Source organism: Zingiber officinale, chromosome 6A, assembly GCF_018446385.1.
Source record: "Zingiber officinale cultivar Zhangliang chromosome 6A, Zo_v1.1, whole genome shotgun sequence".
Lineage (NCBI taxonomy): Eukaryota > Viridiplantae > Streptophyta > Magnoliopsida > Zingiberales > Zingiberaceae > Zingiber > Zingiber officinale.
In genome coordinates this window covers 69,738,374-69,744,673 of record NC_055997.1, presented here as the reverse complement: position 1 = coordinate 69,744,673, position 6,300 = coordinate 69,738,374, and positions in this window count along the sequence as shown.

Below are 6,300 nucleotides of genomic sequence, written 5' to 3'. Positions count from 1 at the left end.
CGCTCTGGATCGATCCGTGGATCGATCCAAAGCCTCCCCGATCGATTGGGAGCAATCCAATCGATTGGGATTCGACCGTTGGCATCGTTTATAGCTGTTGGCGTGCGATTCCTTCGGCAGTACTTCACCGATTCATTCCAGATTCATCACAGCTCCTCCCCAGCACTCTCTAAGCTCCTCACCGCCAGTTCTTGAAGGTTCTTGGAGGTTCATCCAAGTCAAGAGGCGATTTGCAATGAGAAGAAGAAGAAGCTAGGGTTTTTACTGCATCTCTTGTAAGCTTTTGCTTATTCTTTACTACCCTTTCTTCTACTTGTATTGAGAGTCTTGTAGGGCTTCTCCGCCTTCGGTAGTTACCGAAAAGGAGTGTTTATTAGTGGAGGGTGTGTGTGTTGGTGTGGATCCTTGGATTAGTCACCTCTTGTGAGGTGGATACCAAGTAAACCAACCGTGTTAGCGTTGTGTGATTGTTTCTTTGTATTTCCGCTGCACATCTTTGAAGAAACAAGCACCGCCGAGCACCGAGCGAACGAGACGAGCTATTCACCCCCCCCTCTAGCTACTTTTCGGTCCTAACAAGTGGTATCAGAGCAAGGTTGCTCTTCACCGGAATCACCGCCGGAAGGGGCAAACATAACAAGTAAAGCTAGAGGGTGAAGAAGTTGGAGCAAATTCATCAAAGTCAAAGAATTCAAGAAGCTCAACTTCAAGATGCAATTCCAAGATGGACTTGGATTTGATACAAGGGTGGCTCCACCATACACATCCACAAGCTTCGATTCTTGGAGATCAAGAATTGAAAATTTCTTGATGATGGAGATAGAGCAATGGTTTGCTCTAATGGAAGGTTTTAAGGCTCCAAGGAATTTAAAGGGCAAAGTTCTCAAAAGGAGCAAATGGAGCCAAGAACAAATCCAAAGATGTGAGGCCAATGACAAAGTGACCAAGCTTTTGGTCAATCTATTGCCGAGAAACATCTTGGAGGAAATTGGAGAAGTTGAAGATGCCAAAGAGCTATGGAGCAAATTAGAAAAGGCTCATGAGATCCCCTCCACTGTACCTAACCAAGAAGAATCCAAAGAGGGTGACTCATTGGAGCAAGATCAAGAGGAGGACTCCGAAGTTGAGAAATGCTCAACTTCCGAAGAAGAGGAAATCCAAGAAGCTTCATTCTCAAGGGAGTGTAATCAAAAGAGCAAGGAAGGAGCATATTCCTTGTTTCATGTACAAGAGGATGAAGAAGAAGGTGAAGCCTCCACCTCTAGGATTGAGGGGGAGCAACTCTTGGTGACACCGGATCAAGAAGAAGGAGAATCCTCCGCATCCGGGTCAAGAGAAGAAGAGGATGAAGAAGCTTCCACCTCCACAAGTCAAGATAAATCAATTGGAGGGAAATCGATTTCGGATCAAGAGGAAGCCTCTACATTCATATCAAATGGAGGAGCAAGTGTCACCCCTACACAAGAAGGTATAAATAGTTCAATTAATAATAAGAATCATATTATATGTTTTGAATGTAGGGAACATGGGCACTACAAAAGCAAGTGCCCTAAATTGGCCAAGAAGAAGGGCCAAGTGGCACCTAAGGGCAAGGAGAAGTCAAAGGAGACCATCCCCGGAACAAAGAAGAGCAAGGAGCACATTGTGTGCTTCTCTTGCAATCAAAAGGGGCATTACCGGAGTCAATGCCCGAAGGGGAAGAAGATGGTCAAGGCTCAAGGAGGCACTAGTCAAGGGGGAGCCTCCAAGGTAAAGAAGAAGGTAACATTTATTGAGCCTACCCCTTTACGTTATGGTAAAACGCATGATAGTTCTAATTTTTATCATTTTAATGCAATTTACCATAAGAATAGAAAGCATGAGGGCATTAAGGAAAAGCATGTGGCCCTACATGCCAAGACTACCAACCTAAGGTTAGGAAGGTAGATAGACATTTGGGCAAGAACACTAAGGATGAGAGATACAAGCCCAAGAATAAAAATGCTCATGGATCAAATGAAAAATCAAATACTAAGGACTTAGTGAGGGAAAATCAAGTCTTGAGGTCAAGACTTGATAAATTAGAAAAGACCCTAAAAAGATTGGAAAATATCCTATTAGGGCAAAATGAGCATAACCTAGGTTTGGGATACAAAACCAAAGCAAAAAATGATGTGCCTAGTTATCATAGGGTTCCATATAGTTATGGAACAAACCCTAAGTCTAGAGGTCAAGTCAAGGATACAAGGGAAGATATCCCTAGAAGTATCTTTGCAACCAAAGTGACTAAGACTTCTAAGAAGTCTAAGAAAGTCACTAACAAGGTCACAAGGGAAGAAATCCCTAGAATTGACCTAGAAAAGGTGACCAAGGCTTCTAAGAAGCCAAACAAGGTCACTAGGAAGGTATCTAGGGAAGTTATCCCTAGTGAATACCTAGAGCATCCAAGGAGCACCAATAGGTGTTGGGTTCCTAGGAGCATTTTCTCTACCCCATAAATGGGTTAGAGAGTGTCAACTCTAAGTGAAAGGGTAGTTAACCCAATCATGAAGAAATTGACACTCAAGGAGCATTTTCAAGGTTTTTGTTAACCTTTGAAAATGAAATTGAATTATTATTTACTCCTTGAAAGAGTAAAATGTGCCTAATGGTGAAAAATTGATTTTATCTTAAAATGGCATAAATTGGGAAAACCTAGAGAAATACCAAGTTGGGATTTTGGTATTCTCTTAGAAATTTAAGACAATCCGGGTCTTGATTTATGTGATTATTCTTGAGGAAAAATGGAATATGCCAACATTTGAGGATATGCTTAATTTTTAAGTGGCATAAACAAATCAAGAGAAATAGAAATGTCAATTTAGGTTTTGGCATTTCTTTGAAGCATTTAGGGCAATCTAGGTTTAACGTTTTAAGTTAAAAACAAGTGGGGTTAGCTAAGTGGGTAAGGATACTTAGAAAGGTAAGTTAGGTATATGTTAGTTATGCTGAATCTTGCCATGATTGTTTGCCCATTATATGTCATGACATCATGTTTATTTTTGCACTCATATCTTATTATGAAAATACAAAAATATCATGTCATGTCATACATACATCATGTAATTATAGGAATCTTTCTTTTGAAAGTTATTTCATTTTAATGTATGCCATAGCATAATCATGCATTAAGTTTAATTCCTTGTAATTAAGGATAAATGACATTTAACAACACTTATTAACAAGTGACATCCTGGGTGGATGTCTAATATCTCTAAAATGCCTAGATAGATATGCATGATCCCTAGAATAGGGCAAAACCAAATTTTACATCTCACAAAGACCTATAAGATGACTTGTATGTGTTTTGTCCACAATAGATACAAGTGAGATGTTAGGATGATGAACAAAACTCAACATGTTGATTTAGTGCATTCTTTTGAGTTTTAGGTTCATCAAAACACATAGTTATGTGTTTTCCCATCATTGGGAAAGCTAATGTACAAGTCATGTGCATTAAGCCCAAGGAATGTGATGGGATATTGATTTTGAAAATTATTTTAAAAGACTTTTGGAAAACCTTGGTGAAAGCTATCTTTTGATAGTAATCACCATTGAATAGTTAGACACAAACTTGAAGAAAACGCTAAAGTTTTTGCAAGTTCTCAAGTTTGTGTCAATCTTTGAAAATATGATGTATTTTCATAGAAAACTATTTTTCCATGATAAATTATACCCTAAATAATGTCTACACAAATTTTTACGATTTTTGGAATTTTGTAGAATTTTCTAGGGGTTTCTGAAATTGGCTGAAATTGAATTTCAGCAATTTCAGGCCTCCAATCGATCCACTGCAATTTCAGGCCTCCAATCGATCAGTGGATCGATTGGAGTGCCTCAATCGATCAGTCGATCGATTGAGAAGGCATTTCTCGCGAGCAGAAGCTCGCTGGATCGATCAGCCGATCGATCCAAGAAGACTGAATCGATCAGTGGATCGATTCAGCAGGGTTCAATCGATTGGAACCCAACTCCAATCGATCGAAGATGCTGATTTTGGCTGGAAAAGCTTATTTTCAGCATTTTGAACCTATTCTAGTCTAGGTAACCATTCCAAACCCCTGAAAATACATTTGTATACATAAAAAGGGTGTTTTCGTGTGGAAAACAAGGATGGATTGGTTAAGGAAGGCTAAGTTGAAGTTTAGGTTGAGGTTTGTTTCAAATTTTGAATATTTGAACCTCAAAACTTCTAAAATTGGGTTTCCTAAAGTTTTGGGGATTCCAAGTCATTGTTGGTGCAATGACAGAAGTTACCACCATGTCTTTAGGGGGAGGGACTTTTTAAAGACATGAAAATTATTTTTCATGAACCTTGGAAGGTGGTCAACCTTCCGTCAAAGAACATGCTCAAGGTTGAGCGTTTGAACTTTAATGGGGAGTGGATAACCTCATTGTTCAAGTGGCTTCAAGTGGATAATGCTCAAGGATGGGCATTTGCCTACATTGGGGGAGAATGTAGGGTTAAGGTTAATGAAAGGTATGGGACCTTCATTATCGTGTTGGTCACAACGAGTGAAGTTGTGAACAACGATGAGCAACTCTTCAGGGGGAGAGTTTTCAACAATGGGGCATTTGTTGAAGAGTGCCCAAAATTGAGACACGGGTTGATGTGTGCTTAAAGATGGTTTGATGTGTGCCAATAGGGGGAGAATGAAAGGGAGTAAGTTAGGCTTTCATTACCTAGAGGGAGTTTGCCCTCTTAGGGGGAGAATGAAGGGCTTAACTTAAGTATTCATTACCTAGTGGCATGAAGAAGGTTTAGGCTATGGGATTAGCCTAACTTACATGTGGTATTGTAAGTGATAGTGTTGGTATTGTCAAACATCAAAAAGGGGGAGATTGTTGGTGCAACATCCCTCAGGTCAAGGTTGACCTGGTTGACCAAGCTTGAGTCTTGGTTTGAGTTTCGATGTTTGACAATGCAAGGTTGATTGAAGAAGAGTCAAGTAGGTCAAGGATGACCGGATACTTGACTGGGAAAGTCCTGGTGAGTGAAGCCAGGTGAAAGACCTAGTGAGTGAAGCTAGGCAATTAGGAAAGTCCTGGTGAGTGAAGCCAGGCAAGAGAAATCCAAATGGGTCAAGGTATGACCAGACATTTTGTGAGAGTCCAAGTAGGTCAAAGGGATTGACCGGATACTTGGCACGAGAAAGAAAAGTCCAAGTAAGTCAGAGGGACTGACCGGATACTTGGCAAGAAGAGAAAAGTCCAAGTGAGTCAAAGGGATTGACCAGATACTTGGTGAGAGAGTCCTAGCCGGTCAAGGGTGGTCGGATGCTAGGTCTTATGTACCAACAAGTCATGGTTGACTAGATGTTGGTTTAGGGGGCTTTGGACTTGGTTTTGGGCAAAAACCAAGGTTTGGATTGATCCGTGGATTGATCCAGCAGGTTTGGATTGATCCGTGGATTGATCCAGCAGGTTTGGATTGATTCGTGGATTGATCCAGCAGGTTTGGATTGATCCGTGGATCGATCCAGCAGATCTGGATCGATCAGTGGATCGATCCAGAAGATTTGAATCGATCCGCCGATCGATCCGGTGAGTCCCCGCGAACAGAACCCCTCCGGATCGATCCGTGGATCGATCCAGAGGTCCCAATCGATCAGTGGATCGATTGGGACGCTGCTGCTTCGCGCGATAAGCGCTGGATCGATCCATGGATCGATCCAGGCATGTTTCCAGAGCACAGAGGCGCTCTGGATCGATCCGTGGATCGATCCAAAGCCTCCCCGATCGATTGGGAGCAATCCAATCGATTGGGATTCGACCGTTGGCATCGTTTATAGCTGTTGGCGTGCGATTCCTTCGGCAGTACTTCACCGATTCATTCCAGATTCATCACAGCTCCTCCCCAGCACTCTCTAAGCTCCTCACCGCCAGTTCTTGAAGGTTCTTGGAGGTTCATCCAAGTCAAGAGGCGATTTGCAATGAGAAGAAGAAGAAGCTAGGGTTTTTACTGCATCTCTTGTAAGCTTTTGCTTATTCTTTACTACCCTTTCTTCTACTTGTATTGAGAGTCTTGTAGGGCTTCTCCGCCTTCGGTAGTTACCGAAAAGGAGTGTTTATTAGTGGAGGGTGTGTGTGTTGGTGTGGATCCTTGGATTAGTCACCTCTTGTGAGGTGGATACCAAGTAAACCAACCGTGTTAGCGTTGTGTGATTGTTTCTTTGTATTTCCGCTGCACATCTTTGAAGAAACAAGCACCGCCGAGCACACGCGAAGCTATTCACCCCCCCCTCTAGCTACTTTTCGGTCCTAACAAGTGGTATCAGAGCA